At 38.0% G+C, this 16,956-nt stretch overlaps 1 long non-coding RNA gene and 2 pseudogenes across 1 annotated transcript in view; all 3 read right to left on the bottom strand.

Annotated features, from left to right (window-relative positions):
• Window positions 1-2,734: 2,734 nt before the first annotated feature.
• Window positions 2,735-16,956, bottom strand: part of LOC131275019 (uncharacterized) — a 33,173-nt gene continuing 18,951 nt past the window's right edge. Inside the window, exon 3 of the long non-coding RNA XR_011646830.1 lies at window positions 2,735-3,021. This is a non-coding gene — a long non-coding RNA (uncharacterized lncRNA). The remainder of the gene's footprint in view (window positions 3,022-16,956) is intronic.
• On the bottom strand, window positions 7,903-9,384 carry LOC101444635 (low-density lipoprotein receptor-related protein 12-like; annotated as a pseudogene).
• LOC131273026 (low-density lipoprotein receptor-related protein 12-like) lies at window positions 8,998-13,576 on the bottom strand (annotated as a pseudogene).

Genomic DNA, 16,956 nt, shown 5'->3' with positions numbered 1-16,956 from the left:
GTAATTTTTTGCTGATATCTAGGCATCTGAATATGTTGGTGAATTTACTCTGAATGCCAATTTCTCTCTTGCCTATTATTATTTTTTCATACTCTTTTTTGATATTTGGTTCAACTTACCCTAAGTCTTAAAAATTTTCCAGGTTCGGTTTTCAAAATCATGCCAAGGACTCACTAATGGGGCACAGAATTTCTCCCAGAAGTTAGGGAACTGAGAGATCCAATTGCAGTTTTGGTCCATGCAATTTCCAGACTGGCCAGCAGATGGTGCTCATCAGCGCACCTTTCCACTGAAGTGTTTCTATCAGTTTCCCTTTGTTTTGGTTTGGCCAGAGCAGAAATTCAAAGCAGACTTGGCTGGTGGAATTTACTGCAGAAAAGTCCCCAATTCCCCCTTCCTTTTCCCTTGCAACAGCTGACATGGAGGAAGATGTCTGCTCCCCTCTCAGTCAGGTGCAATGAGCCAGAGGTTTTACACCCCCCTCACCTGCTTAATATGTCCAAGGTGGGGGAGGGGAACCATGCCCACCTTCTGGGAGGCTTAGTAACTCATAGTTTATTGTTTTGGGTTCTTTGTCTCTCTGTCCCTCATCCTCCTGGGAGTTGTGAAGCACTGTCCTGGTCTGCAGACCCCCCAAAAATGTCCCTTAGGCAGCTTTTGGCTCTTTCTCCATTGTTTTTGTGAGATAGCTGAGCCTTGTCTGCCTAACCCTATGCTATCTTCACACCCAGCCTGCTTTTTAAGTCCAGTCTTCAATTAGCTACACCAATTTACAATTAACATCACTCCCAGGCACTTATGTTAACACCCTAAATCCTGAAATCTGGGCAAGTATGCCCAATGCCAATTAAGTGGGCTGATTTATCCCTATCCTCCTTACTTTAACACCTTTAGAATTTACACCCACACATGTGTCCCAAACTTCTGGAAATTGAATGGGTGCAGGAGATTTTTGGAAGAGAAAGGGTGGCACAGTTATTCCAAGAAACCATAGGGTTGACATGGTAATCAATGTTTTGACCAGCAGCAATCTGTGGTTGTAATCAAAGATTCCTTAAAGCAGAAATAGATGGGCTGCTTACTAGGGTGATACATGACCTTAGGTAGGAAATTCTACATTTCTTGGGCAGAAACCTAACACAGTACCCTGTAGAAAAGATTCATGCCCAGTTATGAGATCTAATTCAGTTCATAGACCTGAGGTCACTTGATGTGCGGGGAGGCCAGGTCCCTTTAAGGAAAAGGCCTGCAATGCTGGTGCCCAGATATTATATAGGACATTTTCAGTTAAAATTTTAATTTCAGATAAATAATAAATTTTAGTATAAATATGTTCAGGCAATATTTTTGCTAAATCTGAACCTATAGGTATATATTACTGTGAATCTTTCCCTAACTCTTCCCCAGAAGAACTCGCTACCATAAACCAGGGTGACTGCCCTGGAGAAAGAAATACTGAGACCTGGGAAAATTAGATGATGGTTCTGAATGGATGGTATTCTCTGGAGACAAGCAAAGCCATCCTGGTCCATCAGTCAGAATGGGAGCTAATCCAGGTCCTGTACCAGTTATTGATCATGTTCAGAGTAATTCAGTCAGCTCTTTTCCAGCTCATTCATCTTTATACCATAGAAGTCTCCTTGAACTATAGAATCCTATAATTTAAAAATCATTATGTGACTGCAGAGTCTCTGTACCCAGTGCAATCTTCCTGCAACAGCTCTGGGCAATCTCAGTGCCTGCTGTGTTCAATGTAGAACATATTAGAGTTGGTTCAACTACAGTGCTGTGGTTTTCAGAGGTTTGCTTACCTGTAAAGTCTACTCTCGGGGAATAACTTATTGGGAAGCCTTGATATATAACAGATTAAAACAAAAGTGGTGCAGGGGAGCAGAGCTGGGGCACCTTGGACCTATACTTCCTACTGAACATCTAACTCCACTCTTTAGGGCTCTAATTAATACTGAGATCGTGCACACTTTCCACTTTACAGAACAAAAATATAACTGCTAGAGTTGCTAATGAGAAAGGGGAAAGAACCAGCACTAACTGGCATTCGCTTCCCTTAATGCTGGGCCCTTCTAGAGAAAGGTAAGCCTGCAGGGGAAGAGAATATGCCTTTCGGTACACTGGATGAGAAAAGTCTGTTGATCACTCATGAAATAACTGCCTTACTTCTCCCTTCGTACCACCCTTCCTCCTATCTCTGTGGCTTCGCTGTAACATCTCATTCACATACAAGAATCTTCTTTCCATCTGGCCTAGACAGGAATAATTTGAAGCCTGGCTTATATTGTGTCTTATCCATGGAAACTTCCCAGCCTACACAGGTTTTATAGGGGAACCAATCTTCCTCTGAAATGGACAGTTGGTGGCCTTCCCAGGGTGAGCTCTGTTACTTCTACTCGAGGAAATCGAGCCACTACCCTGGCATGCTCTGGACCAGCACAAGGTCAAAAATGAAGACTTACTAATGGTCTTCTTCTTGGCAAACTGAGGTGTTCAGTCTCCCTACCCACTGGGGACTTGGCATCTTACCAGTTGTCCAGGTGCTCAGAGCTTCTAGCCTCTGCTTCCCCTTTTTTTCAGGGAACTCTCAGGGTGAATGCTAGGGCTGCGCCTACCCAGGACCAAATGGAAAATGCCAAACAGGAATAATCCTGTATTTGCCACACACTGGTGCTTGAGAAAGAGGCTTTTCTATTGTGGCAGCAATTTTATAGGAATACACACACACACATTTTAATAACATATTCCAACAGAGTACTTGGAAAACATTCCTTAAAAGACCTAAAAGTATTATAAAACCATTTGTGTACTCACTATCGAGACACAAACACAGACATATGTTTTTTGTTTTTTTATGTAACAATATTAGGGAATTTACAGTAGATGTAGTTTCAATCTCAGCTTTTTTAGTTGATGTTGTGTCAAAAACGTTGTCAGGGGAGTGGACATGGCTCCAGTGGTTGAGCACCTGCTTCCCACATGGAAGACCCAGTGTTTGGTCCCTGGAACCTCCTAAAAAACAAAACAAAACAAAAACAAGCAACAAGCAAACAAACAAATTAAGAAAACAACTCAGGGGAACCAATGTCAGCCAGTGGTTGAGCGCTGACTTCCCACATATGGGGTCCTGGGTACAATCTCTGGCCCTGGCATCCCCCTCCCCCCCAAAAAAAAGCCTTGTCAAAAATCATTATGTATGTTTCTTTTTTTTTTTAATTTAGTTTTTTTTACTTATTTCTATCCCCTCCCCACCCCCCACAGTTGCCTGCTCTCTGTGTCCATTCGCTGCGAGTTCTTCTGTGACTGCTTCTATCCTTATCAGCATCGGGAATCTGCGTTTCTTTTTGTTGCGTCATCTTGTTGTGTCAGCTCTCCATGTGTGCGGTGCCATTCCTGGGCAGGCTGCACTTTCTTTCACGCTGGGTGGCTCTCCTTACCGGGCGCACTCCTTGCGTGTGGGGCTCCCCTACATGGGGGACACCCCTGTGTGGCTCGGCACTCCTTGCGCGCATCAGCACTGTGCATGGGCCAACTCCGCACGGGTCAAGGAGGCCCGGGGTTTGAACCACGGTCACCCTAACCACTGGGCCAAGTCCGCTTCCCATGTATGTTTCAATGACTTAATTTTTAAATATCTGGATAGTCATCTGTTATATGGAAGTACCATAACTTATCTAGACCATGCCCTGCTGCTGGGCATTTAATCTATTTTTCTAGGATTCCAAATTATGTTATGATGCTTATACTAAATCTTTAACAACATTATTGCTTACTTCATAGATTTCATGGAGGTGGGCTTGCTGGAGCAATAGTATGACAGTTTCAGGCTATTAAAATGTATTTTTAAGTATATACTTACATATTACACATACAATAAAATTCACAAATCACACAGGTATAACTTGATTAAATTTTAATCTTTTCGCACCATGTGACCACACTCACATCAAGGCAGACAGCTTTTCCGTCAACCCTGAAAGTAGTCTTGTGTTCTTTCTCAGCCAATGCTCCACTTCCCAGAGGTAACCATTACTTTCCCTTCCGTCAACATAAATGGTCTGTTCTTGAAATTCATACAAAATACAAGCATACAGTTTTTGTGTCTGAGGTTTTGTGGTCACTGTCATATTTTTAAATATTGTATGAGCAGTTTGGTTTTTATGATTAATATCCCATTGTATGAATAAACCACAGTTTGTTTCCCCATTCTCCTAGCGATGGATATTGGGGATGCTTTCAATTTTGGGCTATTATGAATACAGTTGCTATGAACAATCTTGTTCAAATCTCTTTGTGTTCATATGCACTCAATTTTGAATAATTACTTAGAAGGAGAATTTCTGAGTTATAGGATAGGCACATGTATAGCTTTATGAGAGACTGCTAAACAGTTCCCTACATATTCCACCAGCAATGTTTGAGTTCCATTTGCCCTACATTTCCACCAACCCTTGGTATTGTCAGTCTCTTCTATTTTGGTCACTTTGGTGGGCTTGTAGTAGTATTTAATTTTGTCTTTTATTTGAATTTTCCTGATTACTTGTGAGGTTGATCTCCTTTTCATATGTTTATTGGCTATTTGGGTATCTTCTTTGGTGAAATAACTGTTCAAGGTTTTTGGCTATTTTTAATTGGGTTGTTTTCCTTTTTCTTACTAATTTGCAGGGGTTCTTTATGTAATCCGGATTAAATTATTTTATATAGAATATGATATAGTATTTTTTTCTAGTCTGTGATTTGCCCTTTCACTTTCTTAATAGTATCTTTTGATGAATAGATATTTTTAATTTATATGAATTTATATGAAGTTCAATTTATATATATACTTTTTGGTTGTGTTCTATGTTTTGTCTGAAAAATCATTTTCTACTCCAAGTTATAAAGATATTTTCCAATGTTTTCTTTTAGACGTTTTCTAGTTTTAGCTTTTATAGTTAAGTCTATGAGCCATCTTAAATTAATTTTGAATATAGAGTGATGTAAGGGCAAAGTTTATTTTTCCATACAGATATTCAGTTCCTCCAGTATTATTTATTTGAAAGAACTTCTTTTCTTCGCTGAATTGCATTGGCAAATTTCTAGACATACTTTCTAGTTCCAGGTGTCTATTTGTCTATATTAATGTCAATACCGCATTATTATAGTTATTGTTGTTTTACAGTAAGTCTTGAAATCTAGTAGTACACATTTTTCAACTTTGTTTTTTGTTTTCAAGATTGTTTTGGCTATTCTAGATTCTTTATGTGCTCATATAAATACCTATTTTTAAAACACTGCAGCAATTTAATGGGGATTGAATTGACCCTATTCTTCTTTATATTTTTGGAAACAAATTTTTTATTTTAATTTTTGATACATAGTGAAACATTTTAATCAATTCTTCCTGACAGCATAACACAACAAATATATAAGACCTAAAACATGATGCTTTAAATCACATTCAGCAATGCATGTAAGATTTAATAAATAATAATCACACACAGATACATTTTCATAATCAATCATTAAGCTACTAAAACAGACAGCTAAAGAATAAATAAACATTGGCAATAACATTTATGTGAGGTTTTGTAATACAATCTTTAAAAAGGGGATGATCTGAATGATTTCTTAACATTTTTTTAAAAAGATACTTAGATTACATAAATATTACATACAAAATGTAGGGGATTCCCATATGCCCCACGTCCTACTCTTCCCACACTTTCCCACATTAACAACATCCTTCATTAATGGGGTACATTTGTTACAATTGATGAACACGTATTGGAGCATTGCCACTAAGTGTGGATTATAGTTTACTTTATATTTTAAACTCTCTCTCTTCATTTTGTAAACTATGACAAGGTATATAATGACCTGTATCGGTCATTGCAATGTCATTCAGGACAATTCCAATGTCCCGAAAATACTCCATAATACACCTATTTTTCCCTCTCCCTCCCCTCAGAACCTCTGGCAGCCACTGCCTGCACATCAATTTTTAAAGTTCTTCCACTGCTAGAATAACAATAAGTTTATGGTAGAATACATAAAGTCTACTTTAGCCCATTGTTCATTCCCCAATCCTGAGGATTCTGGGATGGTTATGCCCACTGCCTCTAATTGGAAAGGGGCTTAGATCCCATGGGGCAGATGGATGGGACTATCTAGCTTTCAGTTGTAGACTCTCTTTGTTCCTTGGGATGGTCATTGTCTATCATCATTTTCTTGTTAGTTGTCCTGGTGAGTCCAATGAACTGGAGAGTAGATGTTGCAACTCTGTTGAGATTCAGGGCCTGACTGGCACATGGAAAGCCCAAAGATTTAAGTCTCTTGGACATAGACCTATCAACTCTAATACTAATTATAGGTTCAAATAGAAGGGGCAGAAGAGCCATGTGTAGAGAAACCACAACTGAGTTCAACTCTGTCACACTGGGGAGCATAAATACCAATGTAGGGCCAACTGGCAGGGCATCAAACTCCTGAGCTGTCAGCCCTACCTATAGTGTCTGGATGTCTCCAGAGCCCTCAGTAGTCCCACTATGTGAGGCAATATTTACAGTGGCAGGCAATGGGATCCTGCTGAGACGTGCATACGAATAACCTCTGGGATGACCTCCTGACTCACTTTGAAGACTCTTAGCCATATAAACTCATTTTTTTTTTACCATTTCCCCCTTTTAGTCAAGGTCTTTTCCCATTTGCATTGCTAGTTGGTACTTGGTAGTAATCCCTTGGTGCCAAGGATGCTCATTCCTGGCAGTCATGTCCAATGCCAGACGGGAAGGTACAGTTTCTTAAGTTGCTTTTCTTTTTCCAACCTGTAGCATAATACTCCCCCATGTATAAAATAGATGAAAAAAAAATCACTTTCTTGCTGTAATGCAGGCTTTAAATTCAACAAAGTATACATGGAACCAACAAAGCAATTTCAAATTGTAACAAAAATATTCCCCTTCATCCCTAAAAACAAAGAGCTATGGAAATATATAGTCATTGAGTAGCAAATAATAGCATTTAAATAATAGTGTTTGTGCTATAAACTCATCTGATACCTTGATAGGATTTTAGTGCAAACCCCTAGGGTCCAATACAAGCAGTACCCTGTATCAGGGAAGGTATTACCAGTTGGAACTTATCTTGTACAATTTTTGTACATATTTTATAAAGTTCTAGATTTAAGGCATAGTAGAATATTTTCATTGACTTAATTCTGTCCCTAAGTAGGGATAACAAAAGAAATGAGGGAAATTTACCATTTGGTTTATATTATATTAGAATGTTAAAGTCAATCTTAGAAAATCTATACAAGAGTTTTGGTTTTGCCATTAATTTATCTAACTCTATCTAAATTTCATACCACTATATGTTAAACATGAGAACACTATTTAGAGAAAATTTTTTTCCCTTTGACAAATTCATATTATGATGAAATTCAATAATATTTAGAAAAATATTATACAAATAGAACCACAGGCAAGTTTATGTTTTTACTTTGTGTTTTTTTAAACAACTAGTTGATTATTACAAGATTTGTTGACAAAAGCATCAAGGGTTCAATTAAAAGAACATTATTTTGTACAAACAAAGCTTTTAACATAGGGTAGATAAACTGGCAGTCAAATGAGTTTACGCAACTGTATTTCTACAGTGAACCATGGCACCAGGATAAACACAATTATAAACAAGTGGAAGAACATTACTGAATGTGAACACATAATGCATTTGTAGCTTCTAAAACAGTAAACTCTAAATGTCTAATTTAACCATGTAGGCTAACACATCAGAAAATGAAATTATTCTGTATCTTTTTTCTTTTTAAACCAAAATTATGTTTGATTGTAAAGCTCTGAATCAATGACTGGATATGGCTCCAACTTGTATAAAATTCCCCTTATCTATTCAAACCTAACAAAGTAACTGAGGGTCATCCTCTCTCATTTCATTCTGTAGTATTGTTTCTAAGCAAGTGTTTGGTATCTGGGCAATGTGGATGCATAGCACTCACAGGGACTATCTCAATTTCTTGACCTTCCTCCAGAGTTTGCAGTACTACCTGGGTGTCTAACTCTCGTCCTTGATATGTGGCCAGATGGAGAAAAGGTCTGGAACAGTCATTCACATCAAAATCTGAAACTCCATCAGAAGATGGAATTAGCATTTCAGCACCATCACTTTTTTCTCTTCCATTTACCCCACTGTCAAGTTATCTGAAAGGACAGTCGTTCTGATTTACAGAGTTTGATTGCCCTAGTGTAAAATGTACCCAAGATTGCCCCTTGAGTGATACAACTTGGTGTATATGTGAGTTGGTGACATGCTGAGCTCACACTTTGGGCTTCCACACTTGTCACATCCCTTCCATGACCACCTTGGGTGCTCTGAGTTGAAAAAGTTCCACATGTTACCACCACTGTTGCTTCTACCGATGTCGAGGGAGGGACTTTTGGGGACAAAGGACCTACCACTGCACCAGATGCCCCTGCTGTATCCCTTCTCTCATTTTTTGTGTCCATGTCATCAGACTCCACAGGAAACAAACTTCTGTGAGTATTATTTCTCTCAGGTGCTCTGCAGGTACTTTGACTAAGGACAACCTCATCTCTACCTGCCAGGACCAAAGCCAGTGACCCTGAATGACATGATCATGCAAAATTAAGACTGTGATTCCAAATGATGCTGGACCTGCCTGCCATGGAATGCCTGACTGAAGGAAACCAAGCCGATATTTTATGGCTAGCCTCAGGTTTTCCAAAATACCCAATTGGGTGATCAAACAGGAAAATCTTCAACTCATGAACTAGACAATCATTTGTCCCTAAGGAAAAGCTCTTCTTCCCAACAATTTTGTTTCCACTTTTGACCACCATGTTTCAAAAGATCTTTGTTCAGACATTCTCAGAGAGGAATGCTGACAAGTACATCCCAATTCAAGCACAAGTAATAGGCTGCAGATAAGGCTGCGGTTCTGTCTGTGGTGTCTACAATTATCAGACTTTTCTCTCTGCTGCTTTCACCAGACAACTTGGGAACCACACACCCAGCTTTCTAACACACAACAACTGTTTTTACAATAAAAATTTTCTGACAATAAAAAAAAATGGTTAAGCATTTAAAAAATAAATCTCAGCCATTTGGACAACAATTCCACTAATTGCAGTGATCAGAACGAGAATAACTGACACCATTTGGGAGCATAGAAATTCTTTTTTTTGGCAGATGGTACAATTGATTTCATCACTTTCATTTGGACAATGCCAACACCCTCCACAACCCTGCAGATCAGAGTAACAGTCCGTTATTCCCACAGGGTATTTCTCATGGCAAACAGAAACCCTCTACTTGGCGAGTAGTATTAAGTCCCCTTGCAAGGTTCTCTTTATTGGCACAGAACAAATATAAAAGGAGTGTGAGAATCAGAAGTTAGTACACATAAAAGGATTCTCCTCTAATTCATGTCATATATATATATTTAAAGTAACCAATTTTATTAAGATAAATTAGCATACCATACAGTCCATCTAAAGTGTATATTCAGTGGATTTTGGTATAATCACAGAGTTGAGCATTCATCACCACAATCATTTTTAGAGCATTTTAATTACTCCAAAAAGAAATACCCCCCTAGCCTTAGCAGTTACCTCTCAACCCCTCTATCTTTCCCCTGCCATATATAGATGCTAACCTAATTCCAGCTCTATAAATTTATTTATATGTACAATTTACATAAATGGAGTCAAACAATATGCAGTACTCTGAGTCAGGTTTCTGTCACTTAGGACAATTTTTTTTTTACATTTGATGAAAAATATTAATATATTGGTATTCACTACGGTCCATAGTTTGCTTTAGGTATATTTTAACCTAAATACCACCCTGTTATTAAGATCTTATAATATGAACATACATTTCTTCTGAGTCATGGAATAACATTTTTATATTTGTACTGTTAACTACACTAATCATCCACTACAGGGTTCACTATGCTGTACAATCCCTTGCTTCTTCCTTCAGCTTCCCTTCTAGTGATGTACACAACCCCAAATTTTCCCTTTCAACTACAATCATACCCTACATTGGCACTGCTAATTACATTCACTCAAATGTGCTATCATCACCTCTATCTCATTCCAAACATTTACCATCAACCTCATTACAAATTCTGCACAAATTAAACCTCTGCTCTCCATTCTCTATCCTCATTCTATCTTCTGGTGACCCATCTTCTAGCTATTAATTCCATGACTTTCCTCATCATATTTAGTTCATATTAGTGAGCTCATACAATATTTATCCTTTTGTTTCTGGCTTGTTTCACTCAATATAATATCCTCAAGTTTCATCCAGTTGTCATATACATCACAACTTCATTTCTTTTTACATCTTAATAATATTCCATTGTATGCTTATACCACATTTTGTTTTTCATTCATCTGTTGATGGACACCTGGGTTGTTTTCATCTGTTGATAACTGTGAATAACTCTGCTCTGAACATCAGTGTGCAACACATCATATGTTTTCACATAATCGCCAGAACCAGAACCACCAAGTTTAAAGTCAGTGAAACACAAAATGATCACCAATGTCTACTAACAAGATGGAATTGCTTCCAGGAGGATCAAAGTCTGGGTACTTGGGAGAATTAAGAGTACCATATAAATACATTAACCACTGTCTACAAATTGGCACATCACAGTCTATCTCATCTCCTAGGTTGAGGTAGTCAATGCTTCTGTCATATTTTAAGGATTTGAGGAAGCAAGGGTAATAAACTTTGGCAAACTGATATAGGAATTTGAATTGGTTATAAGCCCAGGATTGAAAAGAAGCAGCTGTTGAAGGATTTGCTTTTTGGCACAAATATCATCACTGGAACTATTTCCACATTCATCCACAGAATTACATTCCCAGGCTTCTGGTATACATTTTCCACAATGAAATTGATCACAAGCACAGTTTGGTTCTTCAGATTTCTCTGAACACTCTGCCAATCTGAAACCCTTTCTAGAGATGCTGTCATGGAAGTGAAATCTGATCCAGAGATGATTTTGTGAAGAGATAGGTGGTGGTGGAATTGTGGAACTAAAAGCTCTGTAACTTTAAATATTCTTGTATGTTTCTATTGTTAATCAGTTCAAACTGAATGTTCTGGTCCTTTGAATAGCAAAATCTAGAAAACAGATAGGAATGATTTCCCCTGAGTTTGCCTTATCAACCAGCTGTGGTGGATTGAAACTCTATGTACCCCAGGAAAACATGTTCTTAAATGTAATACATTCCTGTGGGTGTGGACCCTTTGTAAGTAGGACCTCAATAAGGATGGGTCTTAATCCTATTAAGAGAATGAACTTTAGACAGAGAGAAAAAAAAGCACAGAGGAAGCAGCCAGAAGCCAAAATCAAAAGAACCCGAAGAGAAAGGAGAGACCAGGAGATGCCACCTTGTGCCTTGACATAATCAAGTATGGCCAGTAGCCAGCCCCAGAATCTGGTCTTTGGGAAGAAAGCATTGCCTTGATTGAACTTTGATTTGGACTTTCTTTTAGTCTCAAAACTGTAAACTAATAAATTCCCATAGTTTAAGTTGACCCATTTCATGGTATTTGCTTGAGCCGTCTAGGAAACTAAAACACCAGCTATAGTTGGTTTTTGCAAGACATTCAGAAAGAGCACTTGGACTTGTGATTATAGCACTTGGTGCTCAAATTTGTTCTGGAGTGTCTCCACAAGCTTAACTCCATAGAAACCATGCAACAGGCAAAGACCATCTCTGACCTCACTGCCAATTCAAGGGACTCTTCAGTTGCTGTGGTTCTTGATCATTCTAGAGCACTTGACATTGCCTTTCTAGTCTTTGTGAAACTGTACTATCTTGTCTTGGCTGACATTGCTTTATCTGGTTTCCCCTCTAACTCTGACTTTTTCTGTATTGATCCTCCTTGCTCTGCCAGTTCCTGGTACATCTTGGTACTCATGGTTCATTGCCAAGATTTCTGCTCCTCTCACTCTCTATGGAAGATCTCATCCATTCCTATAGTTTCAGCTAGGATCATGGGTTTAAAATCTCTGACCAGAGATTTTGCATAGTTAAATATCCACTGGACATTCCAACCTCAAATTCAATGTGGTCAGAACTAAACTCCTAAGTGTGTTTTCCCAGTCTTTCTCTTTATCCCATATTCTAAGTCTTCATTGTCTAAGGCATAATTTGGTTGAAAGGACAATCACATTACCAGTTTACACTCCTGAAATATGCACCTTGTCAGAATTTTCTCAAGAGCACCATATCCATACACCCAGGGGAGAAAAAGCAACACCAACACAGACCTTATGTATATAATCATGTCATCTGTGAATAATGGCATGTTAAGTTCTTTCTTTCTGATCTTTACATCTTTATTGCTTTTTTCTTGCCTTATTGAAGTGAGGAGGATTTTGAGAATAAGAAAGAGAAGTAATGGAGATAGTGAACTTCCTTGCCTTTTTCTGGGCCATTTATGGTATCCTTCGTTCCTTCCTGGAGATCTGTGTCTCCTTTGGAATCATTTCCCTTGAGCCTTTAGATTTTCTCATAATGAAATACTGTACAGCTTTTGTTTTGTTGACGATGTCATTAGATTAGAACAACACCATGAATTAAATTTATCTAGCGAACATGTCTTTACCCAGTAAATGTAGAATATAATTTGTTTCAAGTGCAAGTGGAAGATTTATCAAATTGACTGTATGCTGGACTATAAGCAAGTTTCAACAAATTAAAAAGGTTTGAAAACATAGGATACGTTCTTTAACTGTTGTGGAATTAAATTAAAATCAATAACAAACTGATGACTAGAAAATACCTGAGGCCCTGAATCTCAACGGAGTTGTAACACCTACCGTCCAGTTCACTGGACTCACCCAGGGCAACTAACAAGGTGATGATGGATAACCAACATAACAAGGAACCGAAAGAGTCTACAACTGCAAGCAAGAGAGTACTATTTATCAGCCCTATGGGATTGCATTCCCCTCTCAATAGAGGTGGAGTGGACATCACCATCCCAGAATTGTCAGGATTGGGGAATGAGCTATGGACTAAAGCAGACTAATTGGTATTCTACTATAGACTTATTGTGATTCTAGCAATGGAAGAAATTATATTATTGATGTGGAAGCAGTGGCCACTAGGGGTTCTGAGGGGAGGGAGAAGGAAAACTGGTGTAATATGGGGACATTTTCGGGATTTGGGAATTGTCCTGAATGACATTGCAACAACAGATGCAGGCTATTATATATCTTGCCATAGCCTACAGAATTGGGTGAGAGAAAGTGTAAACTACAATGTAAACTTTAATCCATGCTTAGTGGCAATGCCCCAAAATGTGTCCATTAATAGCTGTGAATGTACCTCACTAATGAAGGATGTTGTTAATGTGGGAAAATGTGGGAGGTGTGGGGAGCGGGGCATATGGGAATCCCCTATGTTTTTTTTTTCCTTCTTTATCTTCTTTTAACTGTTTCATTCAAAAAATATGAGTTCCCCATGTACCCCCACCCTACCCACCCCACCCCTCTCACATCAACAACCTCTTCCATCATCGCGGCACCTCCACTGCACATGGTGAATACATTCTGGAGCACTGCTGCACCACACGGACAGTGGCCCACATTGTAGTTCACACTCTCCCCCAGTCCATTCAGTGGGCCACGGCAGGACACACAGTGTCCAGCATCCGTCCCTGCAGCACCACCCAGGACAACTTCAAATCCTGAAAATGCCCCCGCACCATATCTCTTCTTCTGTCTCCCTACCATCGGCAGCCACCGTGGCCACCCTCTCCACATCACTGTTACAATTTCTTCCCTTACTATTTTTTTATGTGACATTTGTATAATCTAAGTATCTTAAAAAAAAAAAAAAAAAAAAAAAAAGAAAATACCCAGAATTAAGCAACATACATCTAAATACTCCTTGGGTCAAAGAAAAAATTGCAATAGAAATAAGAATATGTTTTTGAAATATTTTGAAAATGTTACATATTGAAACTTGTGAGTTAGAAGTTTAGAAGAAAATTCATAGCATTAAATGCATGTTTTGGAAAAGAAAAATTTAAAAGTAATTATTCATCTGAAGAATTAGAAAAAAAGCACCTAATTAAACCCAAAAAGTAGAAGGAAAGAAATAATAAGGAACAAAGCAGAAATAAATAAAACAGAAATTAAAATACAATGAAGAAGGAAATGGATGTGGCTCAACAAATTGGGCTCCCATCTGTCATACAGGAGGTCCAGGGTTTGATGTCCAGGGTCTTCTGGTGAGGGCAAGCTGGCCCATGTGGCAAGCTGGCCCATGTGGAGTGCCGGCCCACGCTGGAATGCCACCCTGCACAGGAGTGCCCCCTGTGTGGGAATGCTGCCTAGAGTGGGAAAGCCACCCCATGCAGGAGTGCCAGCTGGCTCAGCAAGATGACGCAATAAGAGACACAGAGGAGAGAAAATAAGAAGATGTAGCAGAACAGGGAGTTGAGATGCCGCAAGAGAAAATCGCCTCTCTCCCACTCTGGAAGGTCCCAGGATCGATTCCCGAGTCGCCTAATGAGAATACAAGCAGACACAGAAGAACATAGCAAATGAGCACAGAGAGCAGACAATGGGGAGAATGGGGGCAGGGGAGAGAAATAAATAAAATAAATCTTAAAAAAAAAATACAATGATGAGAAATGACAAAACAAAAGCTGGTTTTTTAAAAGATGAATTAGTTGTTACTCTCCTTGCAAGATTAATGAAGGAATTAAAATTGAGAAGATACAATTCACTAATATCAGATATAAAAAAGAAAATAATAATATAAAGACTACAAAATTTTAAAAAACAAAAAAGATATTATGAGCAACCTAATGTCAAAGTGCTTGAAAATTTTATGAAATGGATAAATTTAAAGAAAAACATAACTTATCTAAACTAAGCAAGAAAGGATAGACTATTTGAATAGCCCAATGTTTACTAAGTGATTTAATATAAAATCTTTTTACAAAGAAAATCCAGGCCCAACTTGCTTTACTGGTGAATCTTTTCAAACAGTGAAGGAAGGAAAACCATGAGCTTTTCACAAATATTTTCAGAGATTAGAAAAATAAGGAGCACATTTATGATAGTAGTATAACATTAATGCCCAATCTGAGAACTTTCAAGAAAGGAAAATGATAGGTCAGTATCTCTCATGAACATAGATATTATAATCCTGAATGAAATATTAGGGAATGGAATCCTGCCATATATCAAAAGGAAAATATATCTTAACTAGGTTGGTTTCATTTAAAAAATATAAGCTGGTTTTAAAATAGGAAAATCAATCAATGTGTCTCACCTTAAGTAGAGAATAAAGAAGAAAAATCTTCTGATTATTTAAATAGAAAAATCATTCACTAAATTTCAAGAACAATTAATGCTAAAAACATAAAAAATTAAAAAACCCTTAACAAATCAGGAAGTGTAGGAAACTTTCTTAATTAGATAAAAGGTGTTTATTAAATACTGACCACAAGCATGTGGGATAATAGTGGGATATTGAAACTTTCCTTTTGAAAGCAGGACTAAGACAAGGATTTTTATTCAACATTGTACTGAAGTCCTAGTCAGTACAAGAATCTGAAATAAAATTATAATGATTGTAAAGGATGAAATAAAGCTATCTTTTTTCATAAAATATTGTCGTTTATGTGAAAAATCGAAGAATCTGCAGATAAACCATTATGCTTAAATGAATTTAGCTGGTTAATAATACAAAAGTCAATTTTGTTTCCAAATGTAAGTAATTAATATTGGGAAAAGACATTTTAGACGTGAAATGATTTGCGATAGCTTAAAATAATCCAAATACCCAAGAATAAATTTGACAAGAATTGTGCAATACCTTTGTAGCAGTTTGGCATTATTTGTGAATTCCAAAAATAGATATTGGATTGTATTTGTAAACTGGTCTCTTCCTCTGGGTGTATTTGATTGTATTAAATTCAGAGGCTTCACTTTTACTTGATTGAATTATGATTAAGTCTTTGGCATTGAATCCCTTGCAGCCTTGGTGGGCAGGGACTCACAGAGAAATGGACACAGTAGAGGAGTTTTGAATCTGGAGCCCTGGGAAGTAAATACACAGGAGAAGAGCCCAGAGGAATAGAGACACCTCCATTGACATGGCAATGTCTACGGCAGAAGCCCTGGGAAGAGAGAACCTGAGAGTCTACTGCTGACCTTGTGGAGAGAACAAGGCAGCTCAGCCTGGAGAGGAACGAGCCCTGGGAGAGAGATGAAACTTATCCTAGCTTACAGTCGAAATTGGTAGAAGCTGGGACCACGAAGACTTAAGAAAAGAGGGGGACTGAACCCTTGCAGATGTCAGCAGCCATTTTTCTCCAACATGTGGCAACAGACTTAGGTGAGGGAAGGAACTTACGCTTTATGACCTGGTAACTGTAAGCTTCTACCCCAAATAAATGCCCTTTATAAAACCCAACAGATTTCTGATACTTTGCATCAGCACACCTTAGGCTGACTAATATAAACTTTATACTAAAAGAAGGTACTAAATCTTACTGAGAGGAATTAAAGGAGACTTGAATTACTAGAGGGATATGTCATGCACAAGAATTAGAAGAGTCAATAATATAAGTTGCCAATTCTCCTCCAAATCCAAGGCCCTCCCAATGATGATTCAAGCAAGCATTTTGTGGGAATTGATAAGCTGATTCTAAACTTTAAAAGGATATATTAAAAGGCACCAAATAGTCAAGACAATATTGTAAAAGAACAAAGTTGTAGGATTTACACTACCAGATATTAACACTTCTTAGAAAGTTGTAGTTTATTAAGACATGGTGTCATTGCTCTAAGAATCCATAAATATACCAATGGACCTGTTAGAGGTTTGCAATAATTAACAAGCTGTAGCTCAGTTTCCCCTGATATGTACTAGGGAAAGG

This window comes from Dasypus novemcinctus, chromosome 21 (assembly GCF_030445035.2).
Source record: "Dasypus novemcinctus isolate mDasNov1 chromosome 21, mDasNov1.1.hap2, whole genome shotgun sequence".
In the NCBI taxonomy this organism is placed as follows: Eukaryota; Metazoa; Chordata; class Mammalia; order Cingulata; family Dasypodidae; genus Dasypus; species Dasypus novemcinctus.
The sequence above is the reverse complement of the archived record's forward strand: the minus strand, read 5'-3'. Positions and strand labels throughout refer to the sequence as shown.